The sequence below is a fragment of the Homalodisca vitripennis genome, chromosome 2 (assembly GCF_021130785.1).
Source record: "Homalodisca vitripennis isolate AUS2020 chromosome 2, UT_GWSS_2.1, whole genome shotgun sequence".
Taxonomy (NCBI): domain Eukaryota; kingdom Metazoa; phylum Arthropoda; class Insecta; order Hemiptera; family Cicadellidae; genus Homalodisca; species Homalodisca vitripennis.
The window spans coordinates 26,491,929-26,508,087 of NC_060208.1; the positions used below are offsets into that span (position 1 = coordinate 26,491,929).

The 16,159-nt window shown below is 35.3% G+C and overlaps 1 protein-coding gene across 1 annotated transcript in view; it reads left to right on the forward strand.

The window, feature by feature from the left end:
• The window catches only part of LOC124353715, a 251,610-nt gene that overhangs the window by 174,083 nt on the left and 61,368 nt on the right, over positions 1-16,159 (forward strand). The window lies entirely within an intron of this gene.

The window sequence follows — 16,159 nt, forward strand, 5'->3', positions numbered from 1 at the left end:
TTTTAATTAATTAAGTTTCATCAAATAAACCTTGCGTTTAACATACCGTAAAGACTTTATTTGAAGCAATTGAGGTTTACAACCTGTCTCTGGCCTCTAAACCTAATCCTGTGCATAACCTTGAAGACGATTTTCTCTCAGGTACTTCAAATCCGTTAAATATATCCAAGTGCCTATAAAATATGCTCTGTAAATTAAAACTGCGGGTTTTTTTATGTTAATCTTAGAAATTCAGGTGAAAGGTAGATCGAAGTGATAAAAACATCAGAATTTTACACTAATTAAAGTTTGATTGAGTTCTAATTTTAATTATTATTTACACAACAACTGGGTGTATTCTAAGAATGAGAGCCGAAGTAGTTACCAGAAATCCCTTACCACACCCACTCCCTATCCCTTATCTTTCTATATAATAACTCCATAAAAATTATAAAATAAATCGCCGGGTCAAAGTCTCAATAAAGTAGGAAGCTTTAACAAATATATTAATAATTTACATAACACTTTTTTTGTCCTTCATCAGATTTAAAACCATTCATGTTGAAATGAATGTTCTAATCAGAGTAATGAGTAGTAAATTTAATGATTTTTTACAGACTCACTTTGCTACTATTATTTACTGTATTTTATTAAAATTCCCAATTAAGAAATCCTATTCACTAACGATAATAAACACAAGGTTACTCATATAAATTGCATAATATACTGGATTTTTACAAATAATTAGTAAAGTTTACTACGTGTATTCTAGTTAACGACCTTTTGTAAAGATATTCCGTACTGGGCAACTGCAGAATGTGCGTCACGCATCCGTGAGAATATTCCGTGTGTTTTCCCATCCCATCTATTGGTAGCTTGTAACTTTGTTTCACCATAACCTTCCCCACAGTAATTGTGGGATAATTTTCCTCAGGAGGTATAAAATTAGGGGGCATTCTAATCCTAGGCGCCGCGCTGCCTGAGGCTAACTTGCGTGCTCACTTCTTTTTCTTTTGCCCCCTTTAATTATTGTTCTGATTGCTTGTGTTTCAATTTTCTTACTCCAGAAATTGGTAGCGTTTCTTTACGCTTTGGATTACTAATTTTCTTTTCTTTGTTGTGCTTTCTGTAAAAGACTCTGTTGCAGTGGCACTATCGTATGTCTTTGTTTTACTATGGAACGATGGTGGTGTTGTTTTAGTGCTCATCCTGGTGCTTCTTTTTACAGTACGTAGTGTTGTAATGCGCATCGGTTGTCAAATTTCCATATCTAAAAGATCCCGAACTTGATAATAGCGACTTTTGTGAGTTAAATCTCTTCTGGGAATAATACCAGGAGTCACTGAATCTTCTAAATAGTGACTTTATACAATCAAGATTTTGCACAAGTACAACTGGATGTCCAGTTAGTAAGGTACGAATATATACAAATAAGCTCGTCTTCTTTAAACATTATGTCACATCCTTGAATCTCCTTTGAATTTCTCAATGGATCAATCGGTAGTTATAAATGGGTCAGCATTTGCAAATCTCAACAGGGTAAGTTGCAGAAACATTATTTACTAATTTACTTTTCTTTACTTTAAAAAGGTTAATTATTGTAACCTCTATCCGAAATACGGATAGCTATTTTTATACGACTCCCCAATTGCCTCCATTCACTACTGTTGGCGAGAGAAAAGAAGAGACCTGGCCCGTACCGGCGCACAGCTGTGTACTAGTGTGTTGCCGCGCGGTAATTTCAGGCGCTTCGCCCCACAGCCAACCCTGCGAATTGTTTATCCTGGCAATGGAACAGTGAAACAATAATGGAATTACGAAACAAGGCGCGGCAACATACTAGTAGTAACGCCTGCAAATTTCAGATAGGCCAGAATCCAGGTCTCTTCTTTTCTCTCGCCATCAGTAATAGAATTCTCATTCTTCTATGGAATGGCCTTCGCAATTTCCCCATGTCTCAAGACTTTGACTGCGGAAGATATTCACTGAATTATTGTCCGAAGCGTCAATATCGTTCTTACAGACACATTTAAGTACCATTACAACAAGGTTACTAATTTTCTTGCGGTCTGTTAAACTGACTCAGAATAAATATTATAGACTGTAAATAAATTAAACTGGCTTGTCAACAGCCTTCTATGAAAATGTACTGTTTTAGTATTTATTAGCCTATTTCATTTTCGTTATTGAAGACGAAATTCAATGTTTCCTTATCACTATGTTTCTCTAGTTAAAAATTTTAAGTTGGTGTAGTATAAATTGCCCAATATTAAAAAAATACGTTTTTCTAACCCTCAATAATTTATCATGCCTGTATTAAATGAATTTTGTGGACACAATATTTAAATTTGTCAGCTCCATTTTATTTATTTATTTATTTGTCTTTGCTCTTACGCACTCAACTAATCATTTGCTATTGTCTGGATATATGTTTTTCTTCTTGCCTTGAGCAAAAAGTCCATAAATTCACCTGACAATTAACGTATTAGACATGTACCAACATGAATGGCCTTGAGGTTCTTCAACAAATTCCAACGCAAAGCCTGTTATTTAAATAAAACCCCATTTATGCTCGTTACAGAGTGTGAGAAAGTTTACAAGGAAGTTTTTATTCGGGAATGGACATAAAAGGATGATTATTCCAAGGTTACATTTCCCGTTGTATCGCCGGAGAGCGGCAGCGGCGTGGTCGGCATCTCAACGGCCTGAGCCAGAGAGGAAGTTCTCTTCCAACCGCTGGCCTAACGAGCTGGTCTCCTGCCGATTCCATCGCAGCTGTCCTCGACTCTAAGTGACGTATTTTAAGTGACGTGGTCGAGCCGACTAGCTATTCAATCCGGTGGTAGACTGCCATGTGCGGCCTCAAGGCGAACCTTATTGAAATGCAATAAGGCAATTTGAATAGGTCACACAGAATCACCGGTTTCTGGAATCATTCCAATCAATTTATGGCTAAAAACATGATACAGAGTCATTTGGAACTCTAGAGTGTTCCAACTTCCTCCAGGATCACTTGTTTGTGGAATTGTTTCTATCTATACGCTTTTACAGCTTAATGAGATCTTTAAGAATGTCGGATTTTGGGAAGTCTAGCAACTATTGGTAGCGCTATCCAACGGTTAGGCCTAGTGCTATCACCGATGGGACACTATTTAATAGCCTCAATGAGACATTTAGGTTTGTAGTGTCTTTGATGTACATTTAAATGCACATAAAGTATCTTTTACTACATACTTTTAATGTTCAGTAAACACCTGATTATCTCCTGGTCCTGGAAATATGTCCTGGTCTAGAAAGACTGCGATTTCTGCAACTAGTATTACTGAACTATTAGCAGCGCTATCCAACGGTTAGACCTAGTACTACAACTTATGTAACACTATTTAATAGTCTCAATGAGACTTATAGGTGTGTAGTGTCTTTGATATACAATTAAATGCACACAAGTTATATTTACTAGATACTTTTAATGTTCAGTAAACAAGTGAGTAGGCCTCCTGGAAATACGTCCTGGTCCTAGATCGACTACGGTTTCTGCAAAGAGTTTTACTGTATTATAATTGATACTTCTTATTCTTTGCATTACATAATCTACTTTATAGTCAAATAAAACTTTACTGAAGCTAATGATTTCAAACAGTATAATAAAACACGTAGTATATTACTCGTCTGGGAAGTGATTTTTGAACGCCTAATGATCCGCTCAAGACGGGAGAATACCTTATTGCCATCCTTGTAACTTAATAAAGTAATTTAGGAGTTTCAGATAAGTTCAGCATTTTTAAGTACACTACTAAACTTTTTTGTCAAAGATATTTGACTCTTAAATAGTTTCAAAGTCACAGCTGTTACTAGACTCATATCTATGTTACTAACTGGTTGTAGTTGAAGCAGAAACAATTTCTTCCAAACTAATAACTGATGCCTCCCGAAGCTCACCCTCGTATCGTATACCGCACCTTCAATACGATGGGTACAATACGAGTCAGGACGAGACCTCTCACCGCACGAGATCGTGTTGGCCCATCCCTTTCCGAACGCCTCTTGAGCAACCCGAGTCCTTGTGATGAAACTGGCTGGAGTACTCAGAGGAGGAGAATGGAATGGGGAAGAGTTCCTTTGGACAACACTCACTATCACTTGAGACATTCTAGAGCACTCTATTTGGAGCAGGCGAGATTGGAATTTTCGCAAGCACCTGAAAGGTGCTACAGTGAGCACTTCTAGTTTTAAAGCGTATTGTTTTAGATATTTCTGTGCGATTGCTCATATTGTATCTGAACTTGGGATTAACGAGGCTCCAAGTAATGTAGACTTCGATTGTACTGATTGACAAAGTAGACCTCTAACTTGGCTTAGTGAACAAAATTGTTGATGTTCCAATTTTGACGACCAAAGGTTCTTCCCCACCAACAAATACAAAAGCAAACTCACTGAGTGGCGTAATCCTAGTGACAGTAACAAAGTTACGGTATTTCACCCTTTCACAAAATTGTATTACCATCTTTTCTGATAGACATTACGATCATTTCTTGAAATTAAACTTGTTTGTATTAAAGTTGTTTGTCTTATCCCTTTCAACTTCTTGACTCCTTTCAATTCCAACTTTGGTTGCTACATTTTCTTCTTTTTATATTCAATATAATGTAATTTCTATACCAAGCATTATTCTATTGGAAAATGTATAACTAATAAGAAACTTTTAACTTTTCTTTTGTTACATAATTGTTGACATTTGATTTCATCCTGTCTTTGCTGTGAACAATATTCTTTTTAACATTATTAATGAATTTATAATTGTTTAAGACTTAATGGCTTATCAGATGTTGTAACAACTATAACCGTTGTTGTAAATATACTCGTATTTAATAAAAAATAAAAGAGTTAATGATAGAAAGATTGGAAGATCATATACTCTTAAATTTCAAAACAGTCACCAAATTTGTCTTGTTGTGTCCATTACACAAACTAGGCGACCGCCTAGGGCGGCAGATTCGGGGAGGGAGGGAGACAATAAGAGGGAAAATGACAACATTTGTAAAATTACTGTACTTTCAATGAGCAAAACATTTAGATAAAAAGGCGTTGTTTTTCTTTGAAACTCGACATTAATCATAATCTAACATTACTTTAAGTAACATTTCTTGGTCTATGGTATTTTCCCAATTAATACTAGCAGAGATGCGAGTATAGTACAGGTTTCTGTAGCTAATGATGAGCACATTTTACCGAAAAAAGTTAAGTAAAACTTACATTCGTTTGACCCTGACCCTGGAAAGACTTTAAACACTATCTATTCTATCAGTAGAACAAAACTAGGCCCGAATCTTAGATTTAAATGAGCTTATTTTACAAAAACGAAACCACGAAAAATCTAAATATAGATCAATTGTATGTAGACTGTAGGAAATATAGTTCTTTCTACTGAATTACAAACAGTTTTTCTTTTGTGTTTATTTATTAAATTAATATGTGGAATAAAGTACACAAACATATAATATCATGTTGTATCTGTAATTAATACCTCACTATATTTAAAAACATGCCATTAAAGAGATCTTGTTTTTGTAGCATTTCTGTGTAGAGGGGAAAGGATGAGCGATTGAGTTGGTGGTAAAGAGTGGTGGTAAAGGACATTTTGCCCAGGGCACCACAATACTATGTGCCGGTCCTGCTTATCGCATTAAAAATGTCAATTGATGGTGCAAGTTTCTTAGGATTTTGAATAAAAATGATGTTGTCAAAAAAGTTGTTTATGCAGTGAAAACTTGAATCTGAATAATTTTTCTACAGTTAAAAAAACTTCATCATCTTCGGTCGTAGAGACGTTTCGCGTTTCTTCTGAATCTTCGAACGGATGAGGACAGTGTTGTAGAACATTCCCACCATGCCACAGTAAGTCAAGAGCACCGGTCACGTCTCGATCATTCAATTGTGTAAGTACAATGGCCATCGATAGTATCGAAGATCGACCGAGAACGTGACCGCTTACCTGGTGCGCCTAGAGCTGATGAGCTCTAAGTGGGTTACGTGGTCGTGGACAGCTGAACGTTACCAGACTTGACCTTTCCTTCTTGCACAGCCATTGGCCTGTTCCTTCTTGGCCCATAGCTTCTTCTTCTTGGTTGTTTGGGTTTAAAATGTTCATATGATACCTGAATTCATGTTACAGTATATCTTATTAATACCGTTTATTTATTAGATCATGACTCGTACCAGGCTATAAGAGAATCTGTGTCTAAATCACCACCTGCACATTACACTGGGAGAATACTCTTCATTATTATTCACTAAACATGGTTAAGGGTCGTAAATTCTCTTTTTTTCTAAATCCTCTAATTTTCCTCCTCTAAGTAAACTATTAATTTTTCGAAATGTCTTTTAAAACTATTGAGAACGTCCAAATCTATTGTGTTTTTGTGAGAACGGTAAAATACCTTAAGGCTACCCTTTAACCTAGAATTCACGAGTTCAATTCTAAGGGAGGGCATACAATTTGACAAATGGTTTTGCTTCGTTTTCTCCTAAAAATCTTATGTATAATAATTTAAAATGCCACAAGCGTTGAAATAACCCCCTTAACAAGATACAAAAATATTTATTGTATGACTTCCGTATCATTTATTATTCCCATAACGTACCATTTAAGACATATTACGTATGGTAGGTTGGTAGATTATGACGTATCTGCTAAATATATTTGTTTAAACAATCTCATAAACAGTGTAATCAAGTTCGATTGATGAATGAGCACAGAAAACCCTTCTCCGTGCATAAAATAGAGAGAAAAAAACTGAAGAATATTTGAAGTTGATGAGTTTCTAGATTATCTCAAAATGAATTCCATTTTTAATGGATTTTACAGCTTTGGGAAACAGATTGTTGGATAATTGTACACCAGAATCAAATTGAAAATCTGTTTTACTCTAATGGGTGTAATTTCTGAGGTTAGAATCACTGTAGAACATTTAGAGTTGATGAATTTCTAGAATATTCTAAAATTAATTCAAAATTTATTGGTTTTTACAGACTTTCATTTCATTGTATGAGCAGATCCTAAAACTTGTGTGATGGATCTTCAAATTTTAGTAACGCACGGCACTGTACATTCATATATAACCAAGAGCATTAACGTTTAAAACAGCATTCTGATAGAACTGATTCATTCATTGACTAGTAGTTTTGTAGCAAAGAATATTGGTGAGTTTTCTTATTTTATTTTGATTTTGGTTGGATCTTTATAATAATAACCAAATGGTACAACTGTGCATTATTTGAGTTCCTTTCCGAAATTTAACTCCAGCACTGCAACATTGTGGTCCACCACATCATGGACTCCTGATATCGATACCATGTGGGCGTCAAAGTGGGCGGTGTCCTGACGGCTCCGTCACCTTCAGTCGACCACAACAGTTGATTCGTTGACCCCACTGACTGTCGCAATTTTGTGGGCAGCTGAATGACAAGCAGAACATCATAGTGTTCAGGACAAATCGTGTAACAGTACGAGCGAAGTTATTGCCATAATGGTCGCTCAAGCTGAGAGACGACTCCGCTCCCTCCTGTTCCCCGCCCACAACATTCCGACTGCGACCGCGGCTAGAGGCTAGAGCAGCACGCCTACAGACCCAGACGGAGTGAATTAGTAGAGATAATCCTCACACCACACCTCTGCTCTCGAATTGGTTCAGATAATTCTTTGTTCAAAGATCAGAGTACTCTAAGGCTATGTATGAACTTGTTGTAGGTACGTTAAAAATTCCCGTTTACAAAGCTAGAAGTTCCACTGAAAGTTATGAAAAACACTTCTACATTGTGTGCTAGTGTAGGATTAATACAACAATTTTAATTCACATTTAGATAACTTATGTTTTCCCATCAGTAACAATATTTGATCAGTGATTTTCTCAGAATTTTTCACGAATGATACTAGCTGTTTTTACAACATATGCTCGAAATTTAAGTTTAATCATTTAATGATGTTAATTTCTCACGGAGAATACACATTACCGCAAAGTATTTTGGGGCACTACTTGAAGTGATACTTTAAAGTACCAAAACAAAATCATTTGGAGTTAAAAAAATCTTACCCCACCCTGAAAAAGTGCTATATTTAAGTACTTTATTTTTTATGTTACCTTATTAATGTAATTTTTCAATTATAATTGTGACCATGAAAATGGATTGATATCGCAGGATCTATTAGTTCTATAAATCCCTTTTTTACTGTAAAGCCCTGTCGAGGCGGTGATGAAATCACTATCCAAATAACAATATTATCGTCAAGTAATGAGAAACTGTCTCCAATCCAGTTTAAAATTTCCGTCCCACGTCATGATTAGAAAGCCAGGAGCTGCTCTCCTAGAAAGGTATAGTAGCCATATAGACACGGTGTAGCCATTACTGCAATATTGGTATTGTGGGTGGGTGCTGGATAAGCATGTCTCACCGTCACACCGGGCGAGAGCGCTACAGGCTGGCGAGCAGCCCGGGCAGCGACACTTTCTCCGGCCGTTCTCTGTAACTGACCACTGAGCAGCTGCCTTATTGGTTACAAAGCGTAATAAGCTGCCTTATTCGTTACAAAGAGTAATGCTGCCTTTTTGGTTACAAAGCGCAATAACGCGTTGGTGTTCAGCATAAGTGCTGACAACTACCAACCGATTTCGTTTGTCACGCTAAGCGGGAATTGCATACTGGATAAAATTGCAGGCGCTGTCCGTAATTATTTTAAAATATTCTCATCATGAGAAAAGTTATATTTATTATAGATTTCAAAAATCGATGTATTTCTCTGTGTTACAGTTGTAGTGTGTTGAACGAAAAATACTAAACTTTATATCCTGGAATATTTGTATCTACGAAATTTAATTTCTGGTCATCTAACAGACCATTGTGGGCTGATTTTAGATTTTAATTTTTAATTTATAACTGTAAAAACCCAAATATAAAAGTAATATCCTTCACTTTATTTAAATTTTGGCAACAATTGTGAATTTTCTATTAATACGGGATATTTAAGCTTAAAGAAAAAAGCCTCTTCTCAGCGGAACGCTTTTGTACGTCAGACTCTGGGTTCTTGTACTCAAGAAACTTGACATTTGCGGACACATTGTTTTATAAGAATAAAGTCTTATTTTTACACCCTCCCATCACCCAAAAGTACCTACACGAATTATAAAAAACGATTGTTTCTAAACTTTCAACAAACAAAGGATTGACAAAAAGTTGGGCAGGTATTTATTCGTCTATATACAAGCCATAACTTGTCTCCATCAATAGTTAAAACAGAATATGCGCTCTTTATAACTTCGCAGCCATATTCTTTTTATATTTAATTATATACATTATATTTACTGCTGCTGTTTTTAAACTCAATATATAAAGAGTGTTTAGAAACAGTGGATTTAAATTATTAGAAATAGATAAATATACCACAACAAAGTTCTACCCACAAAATTTGTAATCTCTTTTAGTACCTATCAAATTTCTGTTTATGTATTACATATTTATAAATAATAAACAGTACATGTACATGCTTAAGTTTGAATGGCTTATTACTTATTAACACCAACCGAGTTTTGAAATAAAATAATGTCTTTTTGATTTCAATATATAATTATTCAAAATCAAACATAAGGGCAGGTGATGACCAAATTAAGCAAAATACGTTATACTTTCAAAGAATAAACGAAGTACAAATTTGGAATAAGTGTCTATATTAAAAGAATTTTCACTGCTGTTTTTTGAAATAGTTTATTACCACGAAAAAGAGGTTCCGAGCCAACAACTATTCACTTTTGAATTTGTATGGATTCTTGCAATATTGTCATCATTTCCATCACTAGGTTTTAAACACAAAGGAGTTTTCATAATGTTTCGCTGACAGAGCCAAAAACTGTGTTACGTAAAAAACGTCAAACTGTAAAGTTATTATCACCACCAGTAAAGCCGAACGTTCAAATTCAATCCGTCAACTGCAAACCGCGCAACCGCACAATAATTGTGTTGCGAGCAGCGACAAAATAGTTGAAGGTCCGAACTGAGAGAAACCGCAGAGACCCTTCCGGCAACAGAGGTCTGGACAGCAGTGGCATTATTACACTTAACAATGCCGATAACAATGGGCGTTGTAATATTGTAATGTGAAAGCTAAGGCTGCTCTTAGACGTAATGGTAGGTTATTATGTGTTTATGGTAGTGACAAGGAGTTACGCTTTACTATAATCGATTATTTATGGGAACACATATTTATTTTCTCTACATACAAACATGCATGGTGTATAATATATGGATTATGGAACTACTACAGCCAAGCAAGTCTTCAGATGATCTATGGATACTATGATGTTTTATCTATTGAATTAACGAAAAGGATTACTATCAAGTAAGATTACTATAACACAGAGTCGAAACATTGCTAACAAAGATATTTCGACCTCGGTGTGGAGAGCTATATAGTCAACTGTTGTGAAACTGAAACATAATTTTAAAATAGGTGGGAAAATTATAATGCATAACATCAAAACGGCAAGGCTCAAAATAAGTGAATACATATTTGAAACTAGTAAAGAACATGATTACACCGTGCACACCAGGAATCTACAAAATTCCGTGTACTTTTGGCTCATCCGAAAAAAGAAGTCTTTTAATATCTGCACGAGTTTGTAAGCACATTGGACAATCAAAGTAACAGAATTCAGAAAAATAATAGATTCTGGTTTGTAGAAGCTATTGAACATAGCGTTTATGAGATAGTAACGATTGTTCGACAGGACACCGACAAAGTTTCAAAGATCTACGAAATCTGTGTTTTCAGTATATTACACTGTCCATCGGAATCTCTCAAATAACAATGGCAAACTGTTACAAGCCGCCAAACGCGCAATTTTTCCATCAGATTCCATGCTTCCATCATTTAGCCAACTACTATCTATGTCGAGGGACTTAACGGTCTGCACAGCCAATGTACCGGCGATAACAATGGTACATGCCTTGTCAATTCCTGTTAAGATAAGAATTTATCTCTCGTCCTTAATTCTCAAGAGGCAATTTCTGGTAACTCAGCTCGTTGGAAAAGAGGTTACACTCCTCACTGCGCTTGTATTCATGTAACTGATCATTTGAGCAGATGATTGAAAGAATAAAGTTCATTTTTCACACTCCCAGGACAGACCTATTATAAGTTCGGTTGGAAACCAAATTCGTTTGCTCCGATCCGCGGCGAAGGTGAAATTTTAACAAAATAGATCGTCATTTCCTAAGTAAATATATTGATACATTTCACTTGGATAAAGGCACCTTATTAATGTGGACTGTTTTAGACGCCGGTGTACATGTTTATAGCACATTTGCAAGCAAGAAGTGTGAAAAACTGTCCGTGTTTCAAGGCAAAGTTGCTGCATGTGGGTATAGACTAATAACATTAGATTTAGAGAAAACTGCGGTATAGAATTAAATTAACGCCAGTTTGTGGAGTGAGAGTAAATTCAGCAACCGTAAATTACTTTACTATTTTTTACATCTAAGTGAATACTGAAACTACTTAAGTTATTATTAAGAGAAACAGCTCAAAATCTCCACAGCAAGGCGGTGACTCCCCGGGACCTCGACACAGGCTTATTGTTATCGACAGATTGGTCGGGTCGGGTTATGTATGCAAGAGTCAGCGACTTGGGGGAACCAGTTTCGAGAAAGTGTTGGCCCCTTTTCGGACCACTCTCTGTTTCGTTCTCCACCGACGCCTAACACTCTGCCTGATCAATCTCTCAGCGATATATCTCTGTTATCTCGCCGCCTCTCCTCGACCCGCGTACAGTGCACTGTTACGTGTCAATTACAATGTAATTAACTGCGATAGCGAAATGTCAACGACGTAATGTCATGCTAGAGGTTTTAATTTAGTTTACTGTTTTAGAAAGTCCAAGTGGCAAATAATCAAACTTGCGGACCCGCGTGGTCAGGAATATATATGTGATATTATCATCCTACATCTAACGTTTGAGACCGTGACTGACATTTGACACATATTAAGGTTAATGAATTTGTATTAAACCTTCGAACGCCATCAAATACCGTACAACTATACTTCCCTGATTACTTTCATTACTAGAGAAACACTTGAAATATCGATCGATCGATCGGAATTGAATATTGGATGGATATGCAAAACACGCTTATAACGAACAACATTTATTGTTATATTTCATCCTTGTAATTCCTTAATATAACTGAAACATGCAAAACGTTGCTTTAATTGCGCATTGGATAAAATTCTATACTAAATGCCTCTTCTTAGCAATGCAAACTAGTATTATGCTGACAGAAATTGTATAGCGTCATTGTCAAAGCATTACAACAAATTAGAATAATGTTTTTTTGTTAATTTCTCTCTTAATTAAAAATACTAAAGCAATTAAACTTATTAAATAATGTGTGTAGTAAAAAGTAACGCATTAAAAAAAATAATCAAGGCCATGCGGGCTTGAATTAACATTTTAAACCTCCAACGCGATCTGAATCTCATTCCTATTGTGTAAGGACATAAAAAACAACATAAAAGCATTGAATAGCAGAGTTTATAAAATTTAATTTAATATAATACAGTACAGTACCTACAATTATTTCCGTATAAACTCGTGCATCCACAAGAAACAGAATCGTCACCACGCACAAGCCTCTGTGGCCCATGCGTATTTAATGTTGTGTAAAAAAAGTGTACTATGTGTGTTTGTAAGTTACAGAAATAAATTTGATTCGATTTGAAACGTCCTGTTCAACCTAGCGCTTACGTCGGTTGTAGTTCAAAACACGGTACAATGAACACAAGCCTGATGGAAAGAAAACCAAATAAAAGTACACATTTGCGCAACACCTGGTGGACTGTGACCAGGAAGTAACGGCCTCGAGGCGTTACATACGGTATATATCTATAGAGCAGGAAACTGGATTCCTTAGGTAAGTTTTAGAAATACCGGCTCTTTCAAAGTGTGGAAACAAAAATACAGTGTGTTTAATGAAAGCTGCATTTCAAGTGTAATTGTTGTACAAGAGATGAAAGAACTGAAGGGGAGGGGGTCCCGATGAATTGATCATTACCCATGTAATAATGACGATGATAATTGTACTTCCAACATTGGAGTTGTACCATTAAGCCTAACAGACATTATTTTTTTTGAAGGTGGTTCTTTCCACGACAATGGCATTTCAACTCAGGATACTAAACGTTTTAAAGAGAAATCGGTCCAAATTAACTTACAAATATATATATATATATATATATATATATATATATATATATATATATTGATCTCCCCGAGAATCGAACCCGTGACCTCTCTGTTAGAGAGCAGCAGCCTTACCCCTGCGCTAAGGTGAAGGTCATCTTAAACTGTATGTGCGTGAGTGCTTTTTATTGTTTTATTACAAAGACAATGTCAAGTTTTGATAATATTTTTATTTTTTGTTGCCCATTATTTCATTTCATTTCATTTCATTTATTTATTTCCACGGCAATCGCCATTATAAAAATTGTGTTAAATTGCAAAGCGGTAACGTAATGTTGGTTCTGAATTTCTCATTTAAAATGTGTACTAAGCATATTTAAGTAAATGAGTTTGTTTCCTACTTCGGTACATTGCAATTACATAGATAAGCCATGAATTAAGTATAAATGTAGTATTTAGTACTTGATCTTCAACGCTATATATATTCGTAACAAACGGAACTTTGCAAATTTATAAATTCTATTAACAACTCTTTTGTATTCAGGCATTGTTAGTTTGATAAAATGGAAACTGATGGATGAATATGAAGTTAATTTTTATCCTGGATTTTTTTCAGGAAATGCCAGGCTAACATTACATAGATGGTTGTAAATCCAAGTTATCTCGTGTTATACGCAAACATTACATGGGCAAAACAATCTCAGAGTTGAATTCGAGCCTAAAAGTCGTGTTAACTGCCTCGGGCTGCAGAAACAACAGACAAGGTGACATTAATTAGCTAGAAGAACGCGGAACGATTGTACGCAGCGTGGTTAATTACCAAAGTTGCGCAGTGGTAGCGCATGCGCCTGGACTGTTGACAGTGGACAGCGCATGCTCAGGAGACGCTGTACTAGGGAAAGTTCTTCGCGCAGACGCAGTTTTTCTCACCTGGGCGCTTTGTCAAGAACAGTTAATTAGATTAATTCCAGTCCTCGTCCCATTAGACGAGAGAGTCCAGTGAGTAAAAAGAAATGGTGTAATTCGATATACTTCAGTGCTTCTGACGACTTTTAGGATTATTGTATGTCTGTTACGACAGTTAGTTATTAATATATCAGAGAAAAGTATGAACTCTGGATCAGTATTGTAAAATTTTATTTATAATTTATTTGTCATGCATACTAAATAAAAAAAAGAAAACCACTAGTATGACACCAGAGACAGAGATAACTTTCGAATGTCATTATAATACAATGATGTATTTACAAAACACTGATTTTTATTCGCTAAAATTACTCAGATTAGTCCTATTTACCAAATGCAAGCAGTGAATCTATAATTCTTTTTTACCAATTTAATATTTAGTATATTATATTAAGTATAATTACATACATACATATTTATGTGTGTATATATATACTTATATTTTAGTATACATTTAGGACGTCATTGAAGTCCTTCACTCAATATATATATATATATATATATATATATATATATATATATATATATCTGTATATATATATATATATTTTATATATATATATATATATATATATATATATATATATATATATTATATATATATATATATTGAGTGAAGGACTTCAATGACGTTCTGTCAAACCCCATCGATAAACATGCACCACCGCCATAGAACGTTTAGTTATCTATGTAGAAATGAAACTTCATGCAAGCAAACTTTATAGTCTACAGATGAAATCTTTCTAGAGGTTTTTGTGCATATTCAGACTACGTAAACGTTCAGCCAAATACCACAGAGGAACAGGTTCACAATCAATCATGACGTTATCTGAAGTTAAGCGGAAAACAGACACAACTGCAAATACGCAGAGAAGTGGAATTTCATCTATAGACCTCCGGAAATTCCATGGGTTTACATGTGCCATCACCAAACTCTATCTTCTTTATGTACAAACTGTTTCAACGGAATATTGAAGGATCCAATAGAACGTAACACAAGCCTTACTAATACAATAAAGTAAATTTATTGTGTTACTGTCACATCTATTATATAAAAATGAAACTGTTCGTGTGTAACAGCATCACTCACAAACGGCTGGACGGATTCGCCTAATTTTTTTTTTAATTTGTTCGTCTTGATCTGTAGAAGGTTATAGGATACTTTTTATCCCTTTCCCGATTCAGGATTCCGCCCCACTGGTTACAGAAATACCCGTAAGAAATGCATTGCAGCAAACATATGTTATTAAGTGAAAGAGTCTTTTCAAATTTTTAATCAGCTGTTCTTTGTAAACATATATAATGCGACAAAAAATATATTTATATATAATTTAATTACTACACTTATAGTTTTAAAGCATAGAGTAAGCTTAAGAGAAACGACAAATTTTGTTTAAACTGTTTCTGCAATCACTGTTAAACATAGACTTTACTATCCAGATAATACAATTCAAATTTGACGTAAAAATTCACCTTTAACTGCAATATTTATTTAATATAAACCATGCTCATGCTTGATCAGAAGAGCAATGCAGATATCATAATTACTATCTTACGTTGGCTACAAATATAAAGAATGTTATAAAATCAACCTTAGTTGTTTTTTTTTTTTTGACAGAAGTATCAGGAATGTGGTACATACCTTCATAATGCGCCCAAGAAGCTCACGAAGGAACGACTATCAATTATCTCAGCAATGTTTAGAATGTGATAGAAAATGAATAAGTGAATATAGTGTACTGTTTTCAACGGAAATTGCGTGCGAAGCCGCGGGAAACTTATTGAAATGCGCAGCGAAGCGCGCCGGGTCCGCTAGTACCATATAATTATGCTTAATTCGTTAAAATAGTGTTTGTTCTGCGATTTCTCTTTGTCGTTATGGATACTTATGTCAATTTAATAATGTTCGTTAACGCTCAGCCAAATTCCATTGAGTGACGTGCGCCATCTCCGACCTCGGCTTTGCCTATGTGGAAGTGAAGCTTCAT